This window comes from Cupressus sempervirens, chromosome 5 (genome assembly GCF_028749045.1).
Source record: "Cupressus sempervirens isolate cs-2001-9-10 chromosome 5, ASM2874904v1, whole genome shotgun sequence".
Taxonomy (NCBI): Eukaryota; Viridiplantae; Streptophyta; class Pinopsida; order Cupressales; family Cupressaceae; genus Cupressus; species Cupressus sempervirens.
In genome coordinates this window covers 552,918,875-552,935,237 of record NC_143122.1, presented here as the reverse complement: position 1 = coordinate 552,935,237, position 16,363 = coordinate 552,918,875, and the positions used below count along the sequence as shown (strand labels likewise).

The 16,363-nt window shown below is 34.7% G+C and overlaps 1 pseudogene; it reads right to left on the bottom strand.

Moving 5' to 3' along the window:
* Nucleotides 1-9,441: 9,441 nt before the first annotated feature.
* Nucleotides 9,442-16,363, bottom strand: part of LOC149557127 (importin subunit alpha-1a-like) — a 71,635-nt pseudogene continuing 64,713 nt past the window's right edge.

The following is a 16,363-nucleotide window of genomic DNA, read 5'->3' as shown; positions in this document are numbered from 1 at the left end:
ATCTGGAGGAACTTCCCTCGAGTAGGGAGTCACAAACTAAGATTATAGAGTTGGAGTCAGTCTCGGACTAGTCAGTTGAGAAAACCAAAATTGATTCCATAAATCAGGTTCATGCACAAAAGGGAAAAAGAAAACTAGAATTGAAGAAAGATCGATCACACTGGGATTTGTCCAAAAGGAATTTTCAATTAGAATGGGTGGAAAAGTACTGGTTCATTGAATCAATGCCCAATCCAAATGATGGTGAGCCTCCTATAGGATGCAAATGTAATATTTGCACAGAGATAACAAAGAAGGATAAGAGGCTGTAGCTTAAAATTGATACCATAGAAAAGCATGTCAGTAAAGTTTACAAGAAGAAAATTATAGATGGAGTCAAAAAATTTGTGCTAACTTGGAAAAAAAAGGATAACTATTTGCATATCAGGAATGCTGAAATATATGAGTTACATCCGCAAATATGGGAGAAGCATTTTGCAATAAAAGGTTCCATTGAAGATTTCATTGGGAAAGAAACGAAAGTGCAAAATATGGGAAAAGTAGTTCAATTAGGTGTGGTCTTTTATATATTGAGTAGAGGACACCCTATGATGGACTACCCTTCAATGACTACATTATTACATTTTTTAAAAACTCAAAACTATCCTAACAGTCACTCGTCAGTAAATAGTGGGTGGGAATGGGCTAAATGTCTTGCACAGTTTGAAATAAAAGATATGAAGGAATCTATAAAAAATTCAGATTTCATTGCATTGTCTCTAGATGAAGTTGCAACATTTGATAATACTTCTTGGGTGTGCATACATGTTTATACTGTAAATAATCTTTGTCATCAATCATTTATACTATCTGTTGCTAAATTGAATCATAGTGTGACAGCTGAAACCTTATATGAATTATTAAAGACTACTCTAATTAAATCTGGAGGTTTGGATAGCATGGAGATTGCCAAAAAGTTGGTGTGTGTTCTAGTGGATGGTGCTTCAGTTATGCAAGGTCATAAATGCGGTCTTTGTAAAAAGATCAAGAATGATTTGGCACCCTATGATATTCCCATTCATTGCATGGCCTATCAAATGAATCTAACTTTTGGAATTGTCAATGATTTTGGTTGTGTAAGTAAAGTGGAATCTCTGATCAAAGAGATTTACCAATACTTCTATTGAAGTCCAAAAATTTCAACACTTTGCTACAGGATTTACTAATGGGAGGAAGCTTCTTAAATACAATGATACCAGATGGATCTCTTTGGATGGACTAGTGCATCGAGTAATGTCTGAATACTCATCATTGCTTGGACTAATCCACTCTAAGCGAGATAGATCCCTCGGCTATATTCAAGCCTAACTAATGTTAAGGTACTCTTAACTTTAGTAGCTATTCTCCCCATGCTACAGGACATGTGAAATATTATAAAAAAGGTTCAACAAAGAGCTATGTATATTGCAAAATATATTAAGCTGCATAAAATGACATGTAGTAACCTAGATACTCTATACCGATTATTACCATTAGATGAAACAAAGTTTGCAAAGTGGTTAGAAATCTCAAATTTGAAAAATCTTAGGAACTTTTTACATATTGGTGCAAACGATGAGGTATATGCCAGGGTACATGGAGTTGACATATCAATGTAGTACTATGCCTGCCTCAACCCCAACTCCAACCCCAATGAAGCAAGAAGCAAAGTTGAATCAGAACCAGAGAAGGTACTTTCACATGTTACAAGTGAAGCCTTCAAGAAGATCAAAGACTCTGTGCTTGACTCTATCAAGCGAGTTTGTACAATCTATCATCAGAAATCAGATCTAGATTCCCTCCAGAAGAACTGTTGGAAGCAATGTCAATTTTTTTTCCACAATATTGGTCTCTAAACAGTCCAACTAATTTTTGAAGAAGGATGGTGACTCTGATTCAACATTTTTGTACACCTAAAGTAATCAATGGAGTCACCATAAATGAAATTTTTGATGGAACTCAACTGAGAGATCAATCATACTCTTTTGAAAATATAATGAGAGAACAATATGCTATTATAGAGAACCCAAATGAAGAGGGGGCGATAACAAAGCTTTGGAAAAACCTTGGTGAGAGCAATCAGTTGAGAGAGACAATACCAGAATATTTCAAGCTTACCAATTTATGTTTGACAATGATATTGGATTCAGTGGAGGATGAGAGAATTTTCAATACTTTGGGCTTCCTTAAGTCAAAGGTTAGAAACAAATTAGACAAAAATTTGGATAATTGTCTGAGGCTCTATAATTCTAGGTATGAGGTAGAAAGTTTCCCTTATGATAGGGTTGTCAGCATTAGGAGAAAGCAATGTCAAAGAAGAGGGATTGCCAACATTTCAAACACAAGTGGCATTGATAGTGGTGGTGGTAGTGGCAGTAAACACCTCTTAAAATACACAAGGATAGTTGGGTGCACATGCATTAAAAAGTGCTTATATGGCATTAGTTTTCAATTATACTCAAAATTGGGGATTCAATTTTGAGTCCCAACACAATGCACTCTTATAAAATAGTCTAACCACTTGGTAGTTAGAGATCTTGAAGATGGAACGTTACAAACTAGGAAAGATCATTAAGAACCAAAAGATTGATGTTCAACTTGCTATCACTATGGAAAACTAGGCCATACAACAAATTTTTGTAGGAGAAAGATTAGTAAGTCCAACCCTAAACCTAAATTCAATGTTTATTTCTTTACTTGCAACATTCAAGGTCATCAAGCACATGCATGTAGATCAAAAGTCAATAAGGCACCAACTACTTCTAGATTCAAAGGTTATTATTATACATGTCAAAAGTATGGTCGTAAGTCACAAGATTGCAAATCTAAGGAAAAGAAAAATTGGACACTTAAAGGTTAAGACAAAGAAACTAAGCAAGGTGATACCATAAATTTGGATTATAATATGTGGGTAAATTGTCAATATTATGGAAAGTATAGACATATTGTAGCAGATTGTGCTAGGATATGTCTTAGAGGAAAATCTAGTAATAGAAGGAGTTTTGGATGAATATGTTTCAATTTTTAGAAGGTCAATCATCTAAGAAAAGACTATATGAACCAAGCACCAACACCAAATGTTGAGGTAAACAATAGAATGGAAAAGGTCAATACTAAAGAAGTAAGGTCATCATTGTGACCCAACCATCTTATATAGGTCAAGCTAAAGAGTGAAGACTTGTAAATATTCCAAGTCTTGTGCCAAGCAGTAGTTACTATCGATGAGCTAATGGTTGCCAAGTACTCTAGTGAATGTTGAGTTTGAGTTTGTTAGGGATATGAGTTAACATTGAGTGATATACAGGTTGAGTAATTTAGTTCATGCTTAGTATACTTAAGGCTGATTAAGAACATGAGGAAACAATTTATGCCAAGTGCTAGTGTGATGTAAGTGCCAAGAAACATAATTTAACATTTTTGTTTGGAATGACAAAAAATCTTATGTTAATAGTTTTTATCAAGCTCAAAGTGTGTTTTTGAAGATTGAGGAGGTAATCAAGGAGGTGATTATGTGTTTAAAGGAAGATCATTGATCCATAAGTAAAGGAATCCACCAATCAAATAATGCAAGTACTAAGCAAAAAAATGATTAATTCTATCTTGTTGATTTGGATCTAAAAGGTTCACCTAATCATCTATTTAAGGAGGGTCTATGACCTAGTTCAATGCATGAGTGTATGGATTCATTTGTGTGAAGATTCTGATTTCTTACAAAGTTTTAGAGGTGAATTAGAGTGTAAAGACTAAGTATAGTACTGATTCACCCCCTCTCTCAGTATCACATTTTCCTTATTATATTTTGAACAATTGGTATAAGAGAAGTGTACTCTTGGAGAAATTTTAACCACTTGGGAGTTAAAGATCTTGAAGATGGAATCCTACAAACTAGGAAAGATCACTGAGAACCAAAAGATTGATGTTTAAGTTTCTTATGAACAAGTTAAGGTTGTAAAAGAAATATTAAGGTAATCTTTGAAGAGAAGGAAGGATATGAAAATACAACAAAATGACACCCAATACAAAGAAGAGACTGTTGAAGAGCTATTTGATGAAGAAAAATCTAGTGAATCTGATGCAATAATTGCAGATCTTTTGGAGAGGAATAATGACTTTTGTGAGGCTATGTGAAGTGATCAAACAAAAGAAAAAAAGGCTGAGGAAGATAAAGAAAAGGTTGAAGATGACAAGGCACTAGTTGATGAAGACAAGAGATAGTTGGTTACAAGACTTGATGAAATGATCAATGAAGTGTAGAAGCTAACACAGAATCAGTTTGATATTCTCAATCAGTTACTAAGTGAAAATTATAAGATTCCATGAAAAGAGTTGGATATTGCAAATTTGAAATCTAAGAATGATAGATTGATAAATAAGTGGAAAGTTGAAAAGGAGTTTTTGAGAGGTTGAATAAACCTAAAGAGGCTATGAGATTTCTTAATGAGTAGATTAATGCACCAATGACACCTCATGGCACCTATGGACTAGGCTATGTTGAGTTTCTATCAGGTGCCAAGCAAGGACAATCATCAAAGAAAGGAGAACAAAGGAATGCAAATACAAAGCCAAAGAATAAGAAGCCTACATGTTATCACTATGGAAAACTAGGTCATACAAAAAAAGTTTGCAGGAGAAGGATTAGTAAGTCAAACCCTAAACCTAAATTCATTGATTATTTCTTTACTTACAATAAACAAAGTCATCAAGCACATGAGTGTAGATCAAAAGTCAATTAGGAACCAACTAATTTTAGATTCAAAGGTTACTATTATACATGTCAGAAGTATGGTCATAGGTCACAAGATTTTAGATTTAAGGGAATGAATAATTAGACACCTAAAGGTCAAGACAAAACACCTAAGTAAGGTGATACCATAAATTGGGATTGCAATACTTGGGTAAATTGTCAATATTATGGAAATTATAGACACATTGTAGAAAATTATGCTAGGATACATCTTAGAGGAAGATCTAGTAACTAGAGGAATTTTGGATGAATATGTTCAATTGTCAAAAGTTCGGTCATCTAAGTAAGGACTATATGAACTGAGCACCAATGCCAAATATTGAGATAAACAATGGAAAGGAAAAGATCAATACTAGAGAAGTGAGGTCATCACTGTGACTGAGCCATCCTTATAGGTTGAGGTAAAGAGTGAATACTTGTGAATATTCCAAGTCATGTGCCAAGTAGTAGTTACTACCAATGAGCTAATGGTCATCAAGTACTCCAATAAATTTTGAGTTTGTTAGGGATATTAGTTGACATCGAGTGATACAGATGTTGAGTTAGTCAATTCATGTTGAGCACAACTAAGGCCAATTAACAACACGAAGAAACAATTTATGCTAAGTTTCAGTGTGATATAAGTGCCTCATAACACAATTTAACATATTTTTTTGGAATGACACAAAATGTTATGTTAACAATTTTTATGGAGCTGGAAGTGTGTTTCTAAAGATTGAGGAGTTAATCAACGAGGTGATTATGTGTTTAAAGGAAGATCATTAATCCCTAGGTAAGGGAATCCACCAATCAAAATAATGCAAGAAATAAGAGGAAAATTTATTGATTCTAAATCATTTATTTGGATCTAGAAGGTTCACCTAATCATCTACTTAATTAGGGTCTATGACCTATTTCATTGCATGAGTATATGGGTGCATTTGTGTGAAGATTATGATTACTTATAAAGTTTTGGAGTTGAATTAGAGTGTAAAGATTGAGTAGTGTTCATTCACCCCCCTCTCAGTCTCACACTTTTCTTATTAGATTTCCAACAATTGGTATCAGAGCAATGTACTCATGGAAAAATTCTAACTACTTGGGAGTTAAATATCTTAAAGATAGAATCCTACAAATTGGGAAAGGTCATTGAGAACTAGAAGATTGATGTTCAACTTTCTTATGAACAAGTCAAGGTTGTAAAGGAAATATTAGGGAAATTCTTTAAAAGATGGAAAGATATGGAAATACAAAAAATGATACCCAATACAAAGAAGAGACTCTTGAATAACCATTTGATGAAGAAAGATTCAATGAATCTAATGCAAAAATTGAAAATCTACTAGAGAGGAACAATACCTTGAATGAAGAATTTAGAGCAATGAAAAGAGAACATGAAATTCAAGTAGTGAAGCTACGTGAAGTGATCAAACAAAATAGAAAGACTGAGGAAGATAAAGAAAAGGTTGAAGATGACAATGTACTATCTAATGAAGACAAGAGATAGTTGGTTACTGTAGGACCAAAAAATGGGATAATATCTAACATACTATGAGAAAATAACAAACTCAAAAAACATAAATTGATACCCTCTAGTCTAACATGAAATCCAAATAAACCAAGAAAGCAAGACAAAGTTAAAACCCCCTCTTTCATTTGTAGCTCCCATGTCCTTTCCTCTCCATATGATGTAGCTCTAATTGCCTATAATGCAAATAATTAGGAAACAAAAGTCTATGATAATGATAATGATATGAGAGTACTAGAAGAAGTGATTTGAAGCATCAAGAAACTAAGAAGTTAGGACCTTAAGACTTAGGATGGGAAATGAGAGGAAGAATGCTCAATTTATAATCAATATGCAAGATGAGAGCATTGGAATTGTCACCTTGGATATGTGACTTGGTAAGAGATTCCTTTGAGAATCCATGACACAAATGACACAAGATGCCAAATTAAGATTGTATGACACTTGGAAGTTAATAATGGCTAAAAATAGAAGCGGATCTATGATGCGTCATGTGACACCTCAAACCCACTTAAAGCCAAGCATCTATGACAATAGAAGTAAAATATAGATGTGCGTAAGGGAATAAAAATCTGTGGATTATGACATATCTTAGCCAAGTGTAAGGATAAAATCCATGATGTAAGATGCCCATGTGTCATGATGATGTCAATCAAGATTATGTCAATATTATGTGAAATATCTAAATTAAAAATCCATATATCAACACAAATATAAATTAGGAATGGAAATTAATGGTGGAAAATATGACTTAGGAAATTGTGAATTTCCATAGTTTGCATAGACAAATAAATAAATTAATGAATATAAATTAATTGAGAATTTTAATTAGGAAGAATAATTAGAAAATGTGAGATGAAAATGATGGGGAAGATATAGGATTAAATTATGGGTTATTTAATCCTATAGAGAAAATTAGTAGATGATTGGCCAATTTGATTAATAAATGCGACATTATCCTTTGATGAAAATGTGATGATTATGTAGATCAACTGGGATGATGATGGATAGACTAAAGCCATGGTCAAATGGATTGATTGAGTGAAATTGATAACATGCAAAGTACACATGACATGAATTAAGGACACACAACATTTAACCAATATCATAAATGCTACATGATTGTACACTAGTACATTTGGGCTCATTTTTTGACCATTATTGGTCAAAATTTAGACCAACCAATTGGTCATAATTTTTCTCATTGAAATTTTGACCAACTTACTAGTTGGTCAAAATTTTGTCCAATATAATGGTCGAAAACTTTCAAAATTTCCAGCACAATTTTTGCCAAGCGTTGGTCAAAATTTTGACCAATGCTGGTAGAAAACTACACAACATTGGTTGAAATTTGTCCAATATAATGGTCGAAAACTTTCAAAATTTCCAGCACAATTTCTGCCAATTTTGACCAATGCTGGTAGAAAACTACACAACATTGGTTGAAATTTCAACCAATGCTTGGTGGAAAATTGCCAGCATTGGTTGAAATTTTCGAACAATGCTTGGTAGAAAACTACCAACATTGGTTGAAATTTTGACCAATGCTTGGTAGAAAATTGCCAAGCATTGGTCAAATTTTTTTAGGCATTCCATAAAATAGTTCACATGCCTTGCCTATGTTTTGACATTTTGTATCATTGTTTTAGATCACTCTCTATAATCCATCATCAGCTAGAGGAGAGAGTGCATGATGCATGCAAAATGTCAAATCATAGGTAAGGCATGTGAACTATTTTATAGAATGCCTGATGGAATCCAAATCATTGCAATCAACCTGTTAGCAACCTATTGAGATAATAATCATCCCATTGATACATATATCAGCAACCATTATGTTACAATTGCCAATAAAATAAATGCAACATGAATATATATACATTGAAACTAGAATGTCAAATACTTATATTAAGAATTCACCTTTCTAGAACTATGATATTAGAGGATGAGATATAATCCTTACATAAACCAAATCGATGTTATTGATGGATACACACAAATTACAATAATCACCCAACATCCACACAAAAAGAATTCCAATACCCAAAGTATAGGGCCAATTGCATTTTAGACAACTACAAATATTCGTGGATGAGGGGCAATCCTACAAAAATCCAGTTGGATGCAACAACCATGCATTGATGCCTACCCGAATAGTTCCCACATACATGCATATATCAATAACCAATCAATTAATCAAATAAGTAGAGGGAAAAAAATTTGATGAAGTCTAACAATTTAAATACCTAAACAAACAAGCTAGCCAATTGCCAGAACATCAAATGATACAACGAAAAATCCTTACAAAAACACCAAGTCTATGGATACATCCATATACATATACATACAATAATTAGACCTGTTTGCACACACATAAAAACCAAAAATCAAAACATAGACATACACTATGTTTAGTAATAATACAAGTTTCAAGAGTTCTTAGTTTACAAGTGTCTCTTTTCAGAATCCTTACTTGTAAACCCACTGTCATGCTCAAGAAAACAATGTCATTTTTTCTTGCTATTAAATGAATACAATGCATGCATAACATGGGTTAGTATGACCTTGAGACCTGTGTCCAAATACCAAGAGCACATAGTACATGACATAGACAACATAAAGCTCTATTATAGAGCTATAAAGAACAAATGGTGGCTCAGATAGTCCATTTTTCTAATTATTGCAGCTTTGACATAGCCTTATGAACAGAGACCATAGTACAACATGAGAACTATACTACCAAACCAACAAATGCTGACCCACTGACTCATTATTTCCAAGGAGCTCATGTATACATGATTTGGTTATCATTGTCAGATTGACATACCAATAGAAATAGCCTATCACCAGAACCATCGAAAAACCAAGCATCTTTCTCATAATGATGGACTCCAACATATACATAAGAAATATTAGAAACAACCATCCTTCACACCCAATGCATAGCCCCCCACCCTGTGTTGTAGTAGCTCAAATCCCTAAAATAAGGAACAACTAATATTTAAAAATATGCAAACAAAGAGGCTTTCACAATAACAAATATAAAATCATAAATTAAAAAAAAAAAAAAAAAACTTGATCAACCAAAGTTAAATCCACCAGATGGCACTATTGGTTGATTAACACCAAAATTGAAAGTTGGCTGAGCAACCTCAGTTCCAATAGGTAATGCTTAATCATCTTCTTCATCTTCTAGACAATATGTTTCTAATATTGTTATAGCTTTCTCATAAATCTCATTGTTATAATTACTTTGCAAGTTCTCAATCTTCTCAAGTCCTTTAGCATCATCAATATACTGAGCATATAAATTCACACCTCCTGTATTACCAAGGTCCTTCTCTTCTTCTCCAAATTTCAATATGTTCTCTAGTCCTTCAAGACAAATAGTTATAATCCTTGGATCCGGATAGACTAAAAGGTCACATAGAGGCTTTATGAATCCTTGATTATAATCAAAGTAGGCATTGAAGGTTAAATGCAAGAGAATGAAAATTTGAACATATAATTAATGATTCTAGTACATCATTATCATTATTATACCCATTAAATTATGCTAATATCTCCCACACCAATTTATATTCACAATTTTATTGTGAGCTATCAAAAAATAAAATATATACTTAATCTGTTCATGTGTACCACTAGAAGTAGCATTTGATATGGCCCATGCTGCTTCCTTTTTAATATCAAACTCAGTAGTTTGAAGGAGTTGAGCTAGGGGAGGAATGATTTTTGCATCAATCACAACTTGAAAATGAATATATTAGTTAGTATAAAGCAGGCCTTCAAAAATCTTAGTTTCACACCATTCTACATTTATGCCTCTATACTCTAGATAATAAATTGAAAGACCTGAATATGTTCTTTGTTGCTAGCAGTTATGTTTGAAATGGTCCAACAAGCTTCCTTCTTGATACTCTTCTTATGATTATGGGTTAACAATGCTAAAAGGCAAGGAAGTGCTTGGTTGTTGATTATGTACTAAATTTACACAAAACAAACATAATAGAAGTAAATGAAATTAGTCCAATGAAACCAACATACACTTGTATAACAACTAATTATTAGTACGTAAATCTAACAAAAAATAATGATATGAACATGTATACCCAAGTCTATAAATCATCACCAGTTACAATATTACCCACTATTTGGAGAGTTGGGATAAGGATGAATGGAGAGAGGTGGTTGAAGCATGCATGCATTTTTTTATAAAAATCCAAAAAAAAATATAGTGCACATTAAAAACATCTATTAACAATACAAATCAAGCCAAAAAGGATTAATCCATTATTTATGGCACCTTACAAAAAGAAATAAGAATGATAACACCTATCTATCATTACCAACAAATGATCTACACTTACATTAGGAGCTCAACAAGCCTACAAAAGACACCCACCTCAATCAGAGCTTAAATTTTATCATTTGTACCATCAGAGATATAAGAAAGAGTCCAACAAGCATCTGTTAGAACTTCTTCATCATTTGAGTGAATAAGTCACTATAGTGCAGGTAGAGCTGGCTTTGTATGGGGGAAAACATAATTCAACAAGTGCATGACACAAAAAACAATATAAAACTTAGTTTTTTAGAAAAAATGTGGGTAAATTGACATACTTGCTCAAATGTTGCTTGTGGTTTTCCTTGGCAGAAATACTTGCTCAGTCAACTGAGCAAGAAGTGGCATGAGAACGCCATGAGAAAGAACTAGATCTCTACATTTGGGAGAGTCACCAGCCACTTGATTTGGTAGAACTTTGCGTTTCTAAAAAGACATCACATTTACATTAAATTCCACTAAATATTAGTAGTCAAACATTATTGGAAACAAATATTCAAAACATGATATTATTGAATTAGTACGGATAATTTTCAACTCTTTGCATGTAAAAAATCACATCCAATGATTCATTAGAATGTGGAAAACAAAAAATAAATACAAGTAGAAACAATATAAAGAGAGTAATCAAAGTCAGGTCTTTTATGGGATCAGTCATGGAACTGGGGCAATATGTCCAACCCCATCCCTTCTTAGGAATTGGGGAATTATCTTATAGGTAGTGACACCACTAAATCTGTGAGTCATTCCCTACAAGTGTTGGAGATGTAGGTCAACTTCAAGACTTCCATTAAATCCTTGAGAGATTCCCTATTGAGCATTGTCATTCTTTTACCATTTAATTTAGGCATCAATTAGAGATGTTAGAAAAAATTGATTAATTTGAATCACTAGAGCTGTACATCAAAGATATTGTTCACAAGAGCATTTAACTCTTCCATTAATAGTTTAACCTCCACCTACATAATCATTCAACATCAAGGCTTGTTTTCTAACTTATTTTTTGATGTGTCTAGAGTATATCGCTTAACCCTTCATAAAATCATACCTTTGTGATACTGATAATAATATAGCACGTGAATACATTACTTCATGAGCTTTTCTAAATAATGGACTAACAATTTTATAATTAATAAAATTATATATGAATCTATCCTCATTCCTAAATGTTTTCATAGATTTTCCTATAAATTGCAACTCCTGCTCTGAAACTGGTAGAAAAACTGGAAGGAAGCATCTTCAAGAAACCAGTTCCACTGCTACTTTTGATTAATATATTTCTTAAATTCTTCACTATCAGACTCTTTAGAACTAGTCTCTGTTAGAGTAAATAATTAATTATTTATTATTTACTCTATTGCTTAAGCTTACTTAGGTCATGCATTTATTTAATATTTTATATTTAATGCATGTAGTGGGTAGTTGTTGACAACTCGGGAGTTTGTTCCTTTTTTAGCATATTCCACTTTTTGTGGATGTGTGCTGAGTTGTCAATCTTATCTTCTACCTCCTTCCAGCTTGTTCTACAAGCTTCCATGAGCTCTTTATATTCGAGCTCTCTCTCATTGTAAATCGAATAACATTGTAAAGCCATTTCTTATTGTAAATACATTTCTTATTGTGTTTGCATTTTTGGCTCTCATGTCCGTTTAGGGTTTTTGCCCGTGCTCCATGCTCCTCCCCTTCTATGGCTTCTCTTTGACAGGTTCGCATGCAAGTGATCTTGGCGTCTTCGGAGTTGGCTTTCCTCAACTCGAACATGGTATCAGAGCCTTCATGCTGCAGCTTCGTTGAAGAAACTTTGAAGCCGTGATTTGAAGTCACAAACCTTAGTTGGTTTGTGCATTTTTTCTTCAAATCAGGGGATCAGCAATTTTTGGAGCACTTTCAGCCCAAATGGACATCACCATTGGATCCGAAAGGCCGTTTGCAGTCAGGATTCATATAGAGCTTTTCGTTTTTGGAGACAGGGCAATTTTGGCAATTTTTTTAGGCCTCCAGGGTCGCTGCCGTACGGATCGTACGGACGCAGGGCGTAAAAATTTTTTAAAAAATATATATTTTGGCCGCCACCGCGCCACCTGCGCGCCGCCCGCGCTCCGCCGCTGCCCGGCCGCCTCCTGGCCGCCGCCCTCCACCGGCGGCGCCTCTCCAGCCCGCCGCCCATCCGCTGCCCTCCGCCGGCGGCTCCTCCCGGCTTCGCCGCCCCTGCGGCCACCTTCGCCGGTTCCGCCGCACGACAGCTCCGCCTCCAGTCAGCGCCAACTCTGCAGCAACGTCAGTCGAGTAGGCCACTGCGGGGGTGACACGTGGCATGGGCGCCATGTGGCACCTTGCCACGTGGACCCGCCAAGTCACCCCAGCCACGTCAACTGCCACGTGGCTATGCCACGTGGCACTCTTTTTTGCTGCGACAGCCATCAAACCGTCAAATTTAATCGCATGACTTGCTTACGTCAGCACTGCATCAGCCCTTGCATGCACCTCTCCTGATTCACTTTTGGACCTACTTGTGGTTTTTTGGCCATAACTCTTGCATACGGAGGTATTTTTCCGATCCGAAAGAAGCGCCGAAAAGCTGGTTCCGAGATGGAGATTTTGGTGCAGGTATTTTTAGGTTTTGATGCTTTCTTATTTATCATTTTTTCTATTAAAGTCTGAAGTCCTGTTTTTGACTCCAGCATGCATATCTTTTGCGTCCCATGTCTGTTTTTGGAAAACTTTATATTTCTGGAAAGCTGGTTCTGTGTACTTTTCAGAACTGTCATCTTTTTTCCTCACTTTTGGCCTCTTCTCTTTCTATCATAGTTTTGGCTTTTTTTCTCTATGGTGGATATTTTGAGTGTTTTAGGCCCGAGGATCATTTTCCTGGCATGGTTTGCTTTCTTTTCGGCTGTACTTTCTTTTGGTTCAGCTCTTTTTCAGTTTTGATCATTGTAGGTATCCTTTTGAAGCACTTTTTCATTTCGCACTGAGATAAATTGTCACTTTTGCATTCTGGGAGTCATGAACGTTGTTTTGAGTCAGGTGTACTTGCACTATTTCATAAAGCACCATGGGGGGGGATTATTTGTTTTCTGTTTTAGGCATTCTCCCTTTGTCAAGTGAGTGTCCCTTCCACAACATTAGCCCATGCCGAGTCAGTTAGACCGTGTCTTTATCGGTGTCTGTACTTCTTTTCCTCTCTCCTCGTTCTTGGTTCGTTTGTAGAAGATTTTGGCTCACCTTCTCAGTTGCCTGTCATCACACCCCGTCTGCATTAAGGGGGGATTATGCTGTGTTCTAATGCATCCATGGTTCGATGGTTCGATAGTGTGAACTATGTATTTAGTGGTTGATCCTATATACAAGGCGATTGCAGTGGCTGGCTACCTATGCATTTCGGTGAGATGGATCATCTACCATATAGACATGCTCGGCTTGTGCCTTCTTCTTCCATGGAGGTTTTCTTCAGATCAGCAGTTTGACAAATTTGCAACTTCTTCATGCTTCAGTGATGCTGCTTCTTCATGATCACTCATTGTTCTTGATTTAGGGGACATTTTCCCTAGTTGGAGACTTCTTCCGCTCTTCACTGGGTTCTTACCTCTTTTTGGGGGAGGGTTTTTCCCATGTGGTTTTCTCTCTTTCTCCGTTTATAGAGGTTTCATCTTCTTGCATTGTACTTGGGTACCTAAAATGGCCTCGTTGCCGGGACCCATTATGCATTCATCTTAGCTTTGTGAGCTTAAGGCATTTCCCTAAGTTGCACTTAAGGGGGGGTGTTAGAGTAAATAATTAATTATTTATTATTTACTCTATTGCTTAAGCTTACTTAGGTCATGCATTTATTTAATATTTTATATTTAATGCATGTAGTGGGTAGTTGTTGACAACTCGGGAGTTTGTTCCTTTTTTAGCATATTCCACTTTTTGTGGATGTGTGCTGAGTTGTCAATCTTATCTTCTACCTCCTTCCAGCTTGTTCTACAAGCTTCCATGAGCTCTTTATATTCGGGCTCTCTCTCATTGTAAATCGAATAACATTGTAAAGCCATTTCTTATTGTAAATACATTTCTTATTGTGTTTGCATTTTTGGCTCTCATGTCCGTTTAGGGTTTTTGCCCATGCTCCATGCTCCTCCCCTTCTATGGCTTCTCTTTGACAGGTTCGCATGCAGGTGATCTTGGCGTCTTCAGAGTTGGCTTTCCTCAACTCCAACAGTCTCTTCATTCTTTTCAGGGGCTTTCCCTTGTGTGTTCTATGCATCAAGATTTTAAATTTTCCATCAGAAACAAAGAATCAATAAAATGTATTAAAAATATTGCTTACCATTTTTTTGTTTGTTTATAAACATTAGCTATAGGTTCACTTGTATGTGAATACAAATTAAAATAGAATGCAGAAGAGGAAAATAGCTATTTCTACAATAGTCTAATAGGATTTATTAATCTAATTGATGCAGACATAATGTACTATAGTCTATAATCTCTATTCACAGATTATCAGAACTCAAGTCACCACTCACACCCTAACTCTCTAACATTTACCATTTTCTAAACCTCAAAGCCTCTTTGTAGTCCTTCAATATATTTTAAACATTATATGTAATATACCTTAGCTTTCAAATTTTTGGGAGCAAATTCTTCATCACTATCCTTGGAAGTTTCTTCTTCACTAGAGCTTTCTTGTTTGGATATCAATTCAGCGATGGGTTTCGAACCAAGTTTCTGACATTTGAAAAAAATTAACAATTCTACAAATCCTTTTTTTTGTTATAATAAGAGAAACAATAGAAACCCGTACAAGAATACCAATTTACAGTATATGCACAAAAGGGGAAAAAAATATTGCTAGAATAGTATAACAAGATCATCAATTTAATTGGTGTAGAGATAATAGCTATAGTTTATCATCACAAGCATAACTGAACATTACACATCATATTTCATTGATGTTTACCAATTTTATCACCTCGAACTCTCTTTCTAGCACTACAATACTATTTAGTAATATACCTTAGCTTCCAATTTTCGGGGTACAGGTTCTTCATCACTATCCTCAGAAGTTTCTTCGTCACTAGAGCTTTCTTGTTTTGATACTGATTTAGCAATGCATTTGGAAACAAGTTTCTGACATTTGAAAAAAATATTAAAATGCTTCCACATAATTTCCTTTCTGGTGCAAAGACAATGAACTATACTTTGTTTAACATAAACATAATTCAAGTTACTACACATTCTAATTCACTAATATTTACCATATTCATGACCTTGTAACTATCTTTTTGGCACTACAATACTATTTAGTATTATCACATGTTTGTAATATACCTTTGCTTCTAATTTTTGGGGTGTAGGTTCATCATCACTATCCTCATAAGTTTCTTCTTCATTGGAGCTTTCTTGTTTGGATACAGATTTAGCAATGGGTTTGGAAACATGTTTCTGAAATTTGGAAAAAAATTAAAACACTCCCTGAACACAAGTATTTTCATCTATAATTCAGAAATATAGAAAATAAGTTGAACCAACTAATTGTCACATTTGGAAACTAACATTGTTTTCACATAAGAAGCATCTCATAGAAGTATATGTCCCATATAAGAAACAAACATATTTTAATAAATAAGTGACCTATCTTTTAAGAAAAACATTCTTAAAACTAAACCATCAAGCAAGTTATATAACATGACCAATAATGAGAGCTAAACATTTAACATATCTTAAACTGCATGTTTTATATCATCAAAAATGAAAATACCAATCA